The sequence below is a fragment of the Protopterus annectens genome, chromosome 3.part0, assembly GCF_019279795.1.
Source record: "Protopterus annectens isolate FY-2018-M chromosome 3.part0, PAN1.0, whole genome shotgun sequence".
NCBI classification, from domain to species: domain Eukaryota; kingdom Metazoa; phylum Chordata; order Ceratodontiformes; family Protopteridae; genus Protopterus; species Protopterus annectens.
The window spans coordinates 999,532,991-999,546,018 of NC_056731.1; positions in this window are offsets into that span (position 1 = coordinate 999,532,991).

Here is a 13,028-nt window from a genome sequence, read left to right on the forward strand (position 1 = left end):
ACAAATTATACGTAGTTCAAGACTTACAAACAAAAATCCTCAACTTCTCAATAGTTCCATGCCCCTTTTCAGATCATAACTCACTGATAATGAAACTCCAAATAGAGTTTAAACCATTAATCTTCTCATCTAGAATTCCATCGTATATCTCAAAAATTAAAGAATTCAGACCCTGGATGTTGTCAGAACTACAATTATTTCTTGAAATGAATAATACAGCAGAAATCAGTAGAATCATGGTATGAGACTCATTAAAAGCATATTTATTTGGTAAGACCCTTAGCTGGTACAAAAACAAAGTTAGAGAGTGGGAATCTGAATCACTAGACTTCCAAACCAGACTCTTGACAGCAAAATCTGAAAAAAATCAAAATTGTCCAGAAGTCAAAAAGAAAATAGAGGAATTAAATAAAACAATATATTGAAATTCTAACACACAAAACTTGTCTAGCCTTGGAAAAATTAAAAGTAAATTAATTAGCCACCTCCCCCAGATATCTATATAATTTATCTACAAGAATTAAAATGCAGTCCAAAGAAAATAACATTAGCAATATATATCATGAAATGAAAGGGAAAAAGGTATCAGATATAGGAGACATCCTTGAAGCATTTTAGTTCCATTATATGGAACATTTCAAAAAAGAAGATTTAGATACCAACCAAATAAAGTTAGATACAAACCTTATCAATATAAAAAAAATCCAGAAAACTTAAAACTAGACCTACAAAAACCTATATCCTACAAAGAAAGTGTTGACAAGATAAAAGAAAGTAAATCTAACAAAGCTCCAGGGATAGATGATATAATTACAGAAATTTACAAACTCTTCCCTTCAACAGTAGCCTCCCTTTTTCATAAAACTTTGCTAGAAGTCCAGTCAGAAGCAAAAATACCACCCTCATGGAAATATTTTTCTCATAACACCAAGTCTAAAAGATAATAAACCACAGAACCTTTGCACCTCATACAGATCTATATCATTACGGAATAATGATTACAAAATATTAATGTCAATCTTAGCTAACAGAATGAAAATCCCGCTTTCAAAGTCAATTAATAATGACTAAACTGGATTTATATATAACAGGCACACATGACAATATTAAAAGGATACTTACTCTTATAGATTATGTGAATAAAGGAGACAAACACTTGCAATCGGATTAGACATAGAAAAAGCCTTTGATTCCCTCAACTGGGAATATCTATTTAAAACTTTAGCATTATTTGAACTTCCTTTTTCCTTCAGTTTATTACTAAAAACATATATATTAATAACTTAGCCTACATTAAATTAGGTCCTTTTACCTCAGAATCTATCCATATAATGAAAGGTGCTAAACAAGGATGCCCCCTATCTCCTATTCTATTTGCTTTGGCTATAGAAATACTTGCAGAAATAATACATAATAATCCAAGAATAAAAGGAATAGAAGTCTATGACCAGTACATATCTAAAATAATGCTTTTTGCTGATGATATTTTATTAACCCTATCAAACTCCAGAGAGTCATTAGGAGAGCTAGAAGAAGTAATGGAGAAATTTTATAAGATTTCAGGCCTACACTTTAATAGATCAAAATCAAAATTTCTATTTTTAAATAAGAAAAAAGAATTACAAGTTATAGATAAACCCATTACAGGAAAACAAGAACTTCCACCAAATTATTTAGGAATAGTGTTATGCAAAAATCTAAATTAAACAGTATTAATAAATTATAAAAACATTATTGAAACAATAAAAATATATATGGAAAAGTGGAACAAAATAATATTAACTTTTGAAGACAGATTGCAATTAATAAAAATGGTCTTACTGCCAAAAATACTATATGTAGCATTAGCAATACAGTTAATTCCTGAAAGATGCACTCTTAAAGAAATAAATTCATGTTTAATAATTTTTTTATGGTATTTCAAAAAGAATAGAATAGCTCTAACAAATCACATTAGACCCTGGAAACAAGGAGGACTTAACGTCCCAGAAATTGAAACATATATAACAGCATCTGTGCTTAAAACTACAATAGATTAGATAAATCCAAATTATTTTCCAACTGGAAAGAATTAACAATGGTTATAGTAATAAATTAATTTAATATATTAAAAAAATTCTTAAGACAAGACAAATCTAACAAACCTTGGTACATACTATGCATTAGTATACAATATAATATAACAAAACCTTATAAAACATTTCTGATTAATCATTACATTAATTCCTTTAGAAAACTTATCAATGCAAACATAGATCTAAAACTTTGGTTTGACCTTTTAGCTCCTTTTACCATCACTAAGAAATTTTCTCACAAAATATATAGGGAAACAATAACCTCCTGGTAACAAAATTGATTCTTATGCTGGTTTTAATGTGTAAAAAAATTTAACGTTTTAGATATGAATAAGATAAAAACTAATAAACCAAATCATGGAAGGTGCAAAAAGTTACTATAACCAAGTACAAAGCACCTCAGACCCAGAAGGTAAACCACAAACACTTTATTGCAGCAACACTATACCACACAAAATGAATGCAAGCAATGTTGAATAAACATTTTCGTCCTTAACTTCATCAGATACACCCATTCAGTTACAGTCACCATATATAGAATGTATAATTAACAACCATCCAATGTCCTCAGTTGCACAATTAAATAATGAAGGCTTTACAATTAAATAACAGGACTTACTGATTATTACCTAAAATTCTCTACAAACATTAAAACTCAATATTTAATGACAAACTGACCAATAATAAAACCACATTTAATTTTTAAAAAAAAAAGTATAAATATATATATATATATTCGTTCAAGTTTAATAAAATACTATAAATTAAAATACAATTCTCATAAAACAACATGGAACTCGATTTAGTGGATATCTACATAACTACAACTGATGTATATACAAATGTAATACCTGGAAACCTCTCACAATCTAATAAGTTAAAAATGTTATAAACAGTGGAAATTCATTTATAACTTTGCAGATCTCAACTTAAGAACAGGAATAAGAGATATCATGTCATTGAGACCTGGAACTTTATTGGCTTCTAACGTTATTTGCCAGTACAACTCTCTGTATTCGATTAGTGTCTCCCACATACCACCCCTAGGGTCAACAGTCACTGTTTCTAGAATAAAGAATTGAAATTCAGCTTGTTTGCAAACAATACTATGCTTATATAATGCATTATTCTCACTTCTTGTCCTAACATCATAAAGATGCTCATAAATTCTTTGCTTGAGCTTTCTTTCACTCTTACCAACATAAAATGCATCACATTTTTACATAGAACTAAATAAATTATACCTTTAGTATTACAATTTGCAAAGGTACTTAAAGTCAACCTTCTTTTCCTTGCTTGCAAGTATACTGAATCTCCTGTTATAAGATGTGAACAGTAACTACAGCTTCCACATTTAAATAAACCTTTTTTCTTTTTGATTCCTTTTTCTATACTGTGTCTGTTTGGACCCCTCTCCAGTATACCTTTGATGTTATTACCTCTCCTGTATGTATACTTTAATTCCTTGTCAAAAATGTAATTTAAATCTGACAATTTTGCAAAATTTTCCATTCTTTATCCACAATTCTTCTGACTAAACCTGACTGACCATCATATGTAGTAATAATTCCTGAACTGTAATTATCCTTTATATTTTCAGTGTTCTTTTTTTGTGTGACCTGTATTTCTGGTTTACCTAAAATGGGGGCAAATCTACCTCCCCTTGCACCAGAAAGCATGCTGCTTCACCATGGATGGCCTTTATGGTTTTAATTATTAGCTTAGGAATTGTCCATCCCCATAGTGCCTTTTTTAGGCAATACCAAACTGATAAACCTACTGACATAACAAAGCAAGCAAAGGAACATATGAAGGTGTTACTGATCAATGCTAAAAGCCTAAACAAAAACTCCACTCCCTACAAGTTCTTCTTACCCTGGAGGACATTGACATCTCTGCAGTGATCCCTTCCCTTCCACCCAAGGTATCTTCAGAAATTTCTTTAAGGACAGACTACCTACTCCTAACTGATACAATGGCAAACATTAAATCTGCGCCAAACCTAGTTAACTCCACTGAATATGCAGAAACATATACCACCACATTATGCCAGCATGTTTACAGCTGCATAGATATAGTTGTACCCCATAGGAACAAGTACAGGGCAAACCCCAGAAATAAATCCACATGGTGCAATCATAATATCAACAAGCTTTATATTAAAAGAAAAAAAAATTTGAACAAAAGTAAGAACAGTAATTCCTATAATTTTAGAGCCCTTGTCACTGAAATAAAGAAACGGATCAGGAACTTAATAAAATCCAAGAAAGCCAAGTTTGAGGCTAAAATAGATACTGACAACAAATACAATCATAAGGCATTTTTTAGTTCTGTTCATAATCTCAAAAGCACAAGACAGCAATGCACAGAGCTAGTTGTGAATGTTTTTACCAACTCTGAGGCTGAAGATATAGTGAATCTACTTGCCTATATATTTACCTCTGACTTTATCCTCTGTCTCCCACAGAGCTCACATCCAGCTATCACACAAGATCAGGTCCTAAAAGTGCTAAAATAGTACATCAGTGGGTCCTGACAATAACCCTAAATGCATTTTAAATAGCATGAAGTGCAATTTAGCCACAGTCTAAACAACACTGCTCAATATCAGCGTCCATGCAGGTTTTGTACCAAGTGAATGGCAAACAGCTACAGTCACTTCCCTGCATAAGGGAGGACCTTCCACAGACCCAGGCATTTACAAGCCCATAAGTCTGACCAGCCTCATATGTAAAGCCATGAAAAGACTTATCGTGGAACTAATCAATCAGGATATAGGGAATCCCCAAACATTGGACCCGTCTTCATTTAAATTCATCAAGGGCAAGTTATGCTTACTCAACCTGGTGGACTTTTTAGAAAAAGTCACCAAAGAAATGGATGAAAGCAAAATGATACATACCTCATACCTTGACCTGGTCAAAGCTTTTGACATAATTTCCTACTCAAGCATAGTAGAAAAGTTAAATAAACTGGGAATAAACCCCTTCTACTCACTTTATTGCCAAGTCTCACAGGTAGAATGCAGGAAATCAAAATAGGGGAAATTACCTCTACAAAGAGAACAGTCATCTGTGGGGTCCTCCAAGTTTCTGTGTTGGTATTGGTTTGACATATCCATTTCTGAAGGAAAAGCCAATACCAAAGAGCTCTGGCTGACTAAGTTTGGCTGCAAAGTAGGGGCAGTTACTGAATCCCCAAATGACTCAGCCATCCTGCAGGAAGGTTTGTTCAAATAAATAACTGGTGCCAAAATCAGGGACTGAAACTAAATGCCAAAACAAATGCATCACTGTATCCTTTGGGAAGTCATCAATCTAAGGAATTACCACAATGACAATGCACTCCTAAGAGTTTACCCAGTTCAGAATTTAAGAACTTATGTAGATAATAACCTAACGTTTGACCAATATGTGTCCATGTAAAAAAGCCCTTCTATATTGCACAGCTTATAAAGAAAGAGATTGTGTCAAGAAATAGGCATGCCATTGTCCTTCTTTGTTCAGCCCTTATTAAGCCAGTCATTGAATATAATGCCTCCCTGTAGCATCTATCTGTTCAGACACATGCAACAACTGGAACACCCACAGAGATTTATTTATTTATTGACATTTCATTACCATGAAATTCCAACTGGATAATAGCCCATTTTCACTGGAGACTTAAGGAGAAAAGTTCATTTCTTACTAAAAGGATACAAGGCTTAAACAACATGCCCTAATGACTTACTCAAGTCACTATAGTCTGTATCCTACAGATTGCTAAGAGTTGACCTGTATCTGACATACAAGGAATCTTCCAACCCAATACTGATGGATTTACTGCACATCAGCAAGTCAAGTGGTATCAGAAATATTCAGTCAGGGGTCTAAACCTTTTCTGTAAAATCAGCAGAATGGTTTGGAGGGGCAGGCATACCTCACAGAGGAGAATGCTGCTGTGGAACGGACTCCCCATCCACATAAAACAAAGTTTACCCCTGTCCATATTTAAGCATAACTTGAATCTATAGATGGGAAACAGAACATTGTGTCTGCGTATGCTTGCATGTGTGTGTGTGTGTGTGTGTGTGTGTGTGTGTGTGTGTGTGTGTGTGTGTGTCTTTCTCTGTTTATGTGAACATGTGTGCATTTGTGTCTGTGTGACTGTGTCTCTATTTGTGTCTGTTAATGAGTGTGTGTTTCTGTGTATGCTTACATGTGCATGTTTGTTCTAACATATGCTTCCACGATGCATTGTGTAAGGAAAATAGGACTACTGTTCCAAAGCACGGCTGAGGGCAGCTTTATGACTAATTATAACATTAAAAAGGCATTTATGCAGAAAAGGAGGTTATACTGCATCAGTGAAATCCTCTTTTTCCCCAAAATGCAATGACCTTGTTGTTGCTTTTATTAAGTAAAGTTTCAGGCAGCAGAGTTGAAGAATTGTTGCTTTCTCAGAAAATTGGACAGATTTGTACAAATGTCATTTTGTACCTTATGTTTCACAGAAATAGCATTCACGCAGATGGCATATATGCCTACAGTATGTATGCAGTATGTGTTAGTCCCTTCAAGGATAAAATGCTAATTAATACATTAAATCAAGAGGAAACACAAGCTGACAGATAAAGCACAATAGAATATTTAGAGAAACTGCAGAGTCAAAATGTATTAGTCTGTCAGATTTCATATGCATCTAAAAATAATTTGTCATGGTCTGCACTTCTGAAATAAAAATCAAATAAAACTGCTGTGCATTGCTAGCTATACAGATGATGAGTAACTACTGTAGAAAAACAACCATCATATATTCCATTGTAATAAATGTATTGCTAGAATGTGCATAGCAATAATTTGCAATGAAACTGGTTTGTTCACAGAAAAATCCATCCATTAGACACAGTTAATCATAATAAAACCTACAACGGATTCTGTACTGTAAAGAGCTGTATGAATAAGGTGAAGATTAATCATTTTCAAGGAATGACATTGTGTTGAAAGATCTTAAGTATTTTGCAACTGAAAAAGCAAACTGTAAGCTGACTACAGTTATTGGAAATTTGAGTGGGAGGTACTTGTTATAACTTTATTAATGATATCCCATAAATTAGTAGCAGAGCCTTTAGTGACTCATGAATTCAGCCACATTGCATGAGAAAGGTTGATTTAAGGAGAGCCATGGAAAACTGAAGTCATACTGATTTTTTTTTTAAAGGCATTAATTTTAAGTAGTCAGAATCTTTTTTTTTTTTTTTTTTTTCTGATAAGTAATCCCTCCCCTCATTTTTTTTTCTCTTCTTTCAGAATAGGATGATACAGTAAGCAAATGGCTGAAATCAGGGTATGCAGGTGAAGAGTAATATTAGAAATCATTATGTCAGTTAAGGAGAACCAGTATCTTAATTTACCAAACAGTGCAGGTAGTTGTTCAGAAATAAAAACTTGTGAGTGGGCAAAACCAATAACAAAACATTGGTAAGTACAGATGCCTGAGCAGTATTGTTACGACTCATCAGTACTTCGGAACTGTCATAAATGGATGTTAAGCACTTAGATGTCTAACAGGCATGACAGTTTTAGATTTTTTTTAATTCACTTATTTGTTAACCAGTTAAGTGAACTAATCCTTATAAGACTCTTTTCAGCCGCAACTCATGCAACAAGCACAAGGATAAATGCAACAAATATATGCTCAATTTAAGGTCTTCAAGCAAGTAATATGTTTTGAGAGGTAGGAGGAAGTAGCAGCTCCTGAAAACCCAAACACACATGGCAAAAAATATAAAATATCACAGAGTGTGACTTGAGTTCAGGAATAAAGTCAAGGCCATTGCGTTCGAAGGAAAACATTTTACAACTAAGCCATCATTCTTCCAGGACATTAACACTAGTAGGTGAAGGAAAAATAATCAATGGAATATGAAGCCAGCAATCAGTTTTGTTTTATTTATTAGCTATTCAGCACCTCATCAATGATTCTTTCCTGCCTTAGAGTTGAAGTTTGCACTGATAACCTCTGGCTCCATATGATCCTGAGCTGGATAAAGGGCATGCTGAAATATTAACTAATTAATTAATTCATCCATTCATAATTAACAGGTTAATTATTCTAAACTTGCATAGTTCACTTTAAATGAACATCAAGCCATTAGTGAACTTTATGTATAATCAATTGTCCATCTGCCAAAGAAAACAATGTAAAATATTCTGCCACATATATTTTCAGAAAGTAGCATTTTTAATTAAAAATGGAAGTGAGTGCAGCTAATAAATATATTTTAATCCCCCAAAAAATAATGTCAGTTACCTCTCAAGCCTAACACCCACACAAACTTAAAGGTGAGTAGTTGTATGTGTTTTTTTTTATTCTTTGATGTCAAACCTATGAAGGAATGTCTAGCAAAAATGGAAGATTCTAGATGAAAGAAGGACTTGTCATTAAATGATGCACATACCAGAGTAATATATTTCAAGCTGATGATATCATCTTTTTGTTTATAGTGACAATAAAATAATTTCTGAAGAACATTACACTTGATATAGGATAAAAATAACAGTTGCAATGCTCAAGTACAACTTAAAAATACTGATCTGTAATTACATCACATATTAAGAGTTGACTAGAATTAAAGTGATGTGATATTACTTGTGACTTACTTAAAAGTCTGCTGGTAGTTGATTGAGTTATCATTAAGACTAAAGGTACAACGTTCTTCACAAATGTATGCTTTTTCTCAGAAACCAGACCATGCAAGTCAGTGAAGTTTGAGCAATGGATTATTTCTTATTTTCTATTCTTATGTAATTAGATTACTTCTGTTTACATTATCTCCTCTATGAGCAGAATCATTTTTCATAGAATTTATATTATTATTGATAGCTTATTTTAACAAATTAAGACTATATAAATTCATAAGTGTTTAATATCATTTAATGTATGTCACATTGCAATAGTTTTGAAAATCTAGTTCAACTTTAATATTTAATAAAAAATATGAAAAAAAGAAATTTGATCAGTGGAGTCCTGATGGGACCTAGTCGACTCAGCAGCTTCCTTCATTTCCTGAGCGATACAGTTATGTTTCACAAACTTTTCTCCTTCTTCTTTCTCTAAGGTCACTTTGTAATCCCTTTCCAGTTTTCTTTGCCTAACACTCTTATCTACTGAAACCATCAGTGTTGTTTTCTCTTGGCTACCATCTTTCTCTCCCTTTATTTTCTGTCTCATACTTTCTGTTTGTTTCTCAAAACTAAGGTGTTCTGCATCAATATTTGATTACCTTGTTTTTAATTTCTGTCTGTCAGTGTAATATTACGTTACCCTTATTTGCTGTTCTAATTTTGCTCCATGATCATTTCTTCCTGCAGCTCCAATGTAACATTTTGTGAGTTTTAACTTTCTGCTACTATTACCCCATCATTGTGGAAATTTATGAACTAGCACTGTGCGACAATCACACTTCACTCAATGAATGTCTTCAATTAGGGAATGTGCATATTATGACTTAAGTGACAGGTAATAGGTAAGTACTTACTAAACTATTGATCTGTGAGGATATTAGGAAGCCTGGGTTTATATTTCCCTGATAGTTTTAGCCCTTATATTCTGCAGGCAAATAACATTTTCTTATAGAGTGAACCAGAATGATGTATTCCTGTTAAGATGTTTAACAATAATATCATTATATGAATGAACTGTTTGTTTTTGTGAATCATTGTGTATGTCTTCAATTAGGGAATGTGCACATTATTACTTAAGTGACAGGTAATAGGGAAGGCTAAAATACTTTGATATACTTTGCAAACATATGTGTAAATGACCCCTTCTCAATGGGGGGAAATACCATTTTGTATAAAATTAGCAGTCATCAGTAGGAGGCAGGAGAGAAAGGATACATTTTTCTTCTTTTTCTGCCTTTTAAAAAAATATAAGCGAGTCAGTCACTCCTTGCAAGGCATATGCATCTAATGGCCCAAGGAGGATACTACAACCCAGAAGGGCTTATTGATATCATGTTTTTCTTTAGAAAAAGTGACCAGGGCAATAAGATATCGGAGAGGCAAAGGAAGATAATAAATCCAGCATATTTATTACTTTTCTTTAATGGAATATAAAAGGTTATTCCCATCCAGTAAAGAGAGAATATTTATTCCAAAGGTTGAAGAGGTCCCAAGCTGATATTGTTCTCTTGCAAGTAACTGAAGTTAAGATCCAAGACTCTCACAAACTACAATGTACAGATTTTATGTAGTTGTTGATTATAAGGCTTGGTGGGAGAGGGGTAGCAGTTATATTTCACCAGAAGTTAAGAACGCACAAACTTGTGCTGTGGCACTTGCTTTAAGTACTTAGTTCTCTAGCTTGTGTAACTAGTTGGGTAAGGTTCTTATCTCGCTGCAGTCAATTGGTGTGTATTAAGTTAGAAGAGCATGAGTCTGTACTCTTCTGTCAGCAATCCAGAACCATGCAGAACAAATATTTTGTCCTGTGTTGGTGGCAAAGAGGGATAAGAAACACAACTGAGAGTCCACTGTTATTGTACTAAGTTGAGGGTTCAACTCCAGATAGTGTGTTGTCTGACAGTGTTAATGGATATTGTAGTCTGGCTAGCTTAGTTGGTACAGCATGTAACCCTTAATCGTAGGGTTGTGGGTTCGTGCTCCACATACAAGAGTACATTTTGGGAGTGGGTTTGATATAAGGGTTAAGATGTTTGCCTCATAAACACAAGGCACAGTGTTCAAGTCTCACCTCCGCTTGTTGGCTATGCTTAAAATGACCCTTTTTATGGCAGTTAGCCTAGTATTCACCTATATACCATGAGCCTATATAAAGAAATGCTTGACAAGTTCTATTGGCAGATGGATAATTTGGAAAGGGCCATTTATAGGTACAAAGATGACTATAGAAAACGTATATACTCCTAATTGTGGTGATCCACATTTGTTTTCTTTTTTCACTAATTTCTTTAAATCTGGAAGAAAGTGGTAGATGACACACATATATTCAAATAATGTGAGGACATTGTAATGTTATATTACAGTACAATGTGGGCAGACTATTTAAAAGAATAGAACATGTCTTAAGCACAAACCCAATTAAAATATGAAGTAGAATCAGGGGACCTTCTAGACATACAGAGAAATAACCAGGGAGACCAAGAGGGGTATACTTTTTCGAGGGAAGAAGGCCATCAAGGGAATAAGCTAGACTATTATTTTTTTGCTCCATACAAAAAGTAGAAATAAGAATGTTAAGGTTGGAATTCTTGTGCATTTAGCCCTGATCATACATCAGCGTTATTAAGCCTCCAATTAAAACACATGCAGAAGAGAATGGAAATGTGAAGACTGACACAGTGTAAGTGGCAGGCACCAAAACAACATGAACTATTAAGAAAAGAAAAATGCACTGCCATTTCTGACAACATGTTTGGTAGGAAGAACTTCATGCTCAATGCTAGAAGGAGTGAAGACTGCATTAGGGCTTGTCTTATGTCAAGTCAATAACATTAACAAGCAAGTACTGAATAGACTAATGATAGAAAAGTAAGATAGTTTAAGGCAGACACAGGCAGAAATTAACATTCGTATTCTGCCCTTTTACAGGAGTTACATGTTATTAAAGGGGGGATGGAACAAATTACAATCTCACAAGAAGATGAGTGTATCAGTAGGAATGCTTTTTGGTGGCTACAAGGGGAAAGAAATGCAAATTATATAACTTGGGAGATTAAGGATAGATATAGGGTGTATTATGTGGAAAAGAAAGAAAGAGAATGAGAAAGCAAAACTGGTTTATTCAGTGGACTGAATATGGAATGTATCCTAACAGTACTAAGAAAAAATTTATGGACAACATGAAAGGGTGCAAATGGACCCATGGATTCATCAACAGTTGAAAAGGAAGAAAGTCTGTAGTGAGCATAGACTAAACTTGCATGCTCTTATAACAATGCAGGAAATTTAAATTTCTATCTAGAATTTGAAGAAGGGTACAGCTCCTAGGTACAGACAGGTTGATGACTGAATTTTACAAATGTGGTGGAGTGGGAACATTTCTAAATACTCTGGGAGCAATTGCACTAAATTAGAGGGAAGAGATCAATGCCAGACAACTTAAAGTATGCTAGGACTGTGCTTATACCTGAGGAAAAGGAATTAAATGAAGTTATCTGATCATAAACTGATCTCTATTAAATATTGCTATTATAAATACTAGCAAAAGTTTTGGTAAGATGGCTGGATGAATTTTTGCTTAAAATTGTTGGGACAGTACAGATCAAGTTCATTAAAGGGTGGCAAGCATAAATAACTGGTAGAAACTGTTAACACTTCTTGATAGTTACCAGACTGGTATAAACTTGGGTCTAGTATTATTTGATAAAGAAGGCTTTTGATACAGTGGCTTGGCAATTCCAATTTAAAATTCTGTGGAAAAGGAGATGGATACAAAATGTTTACACTGGGCTCAAATGTTTTATGACAGCCCATTTTTGCTGCACTAATAAATGAAAGAGTATCAGGCAATGGAAAAAAGCAGTTAACTGGGAAGGATGTTCCCTTTTGCCTTTGTGCTAGTGACTCAATAACTGGTGATATGGAATGAAGGCACACTTTAATATTACCTAGGATTCAAGGTATCCATCTTACTGTAAGCATATAACTGTATACTCATGATTAAAAGAATTATGTCCTTCCCATAGTGTTAGAGGGTTTGAACAGTTTTCAAAGGCCTTGGGGCTTGAGTTAATTAAAAGTAAATCAGTGTTGGTCAGGGATAGAGAAGGAAAGAGGGGCAATTATTAGCATTTAAGACACATAATATCCAACCTATTTAGATATGAAGGTAGGATACAGCTATGAAGGAAATGTATTGAATCTACATAATTTAAATAAGAAAATTCAGTGGTTGTTACAGGTCATAGTGAGGAGAACCTATACAATCACAGTTAAGGTAAATGCGATT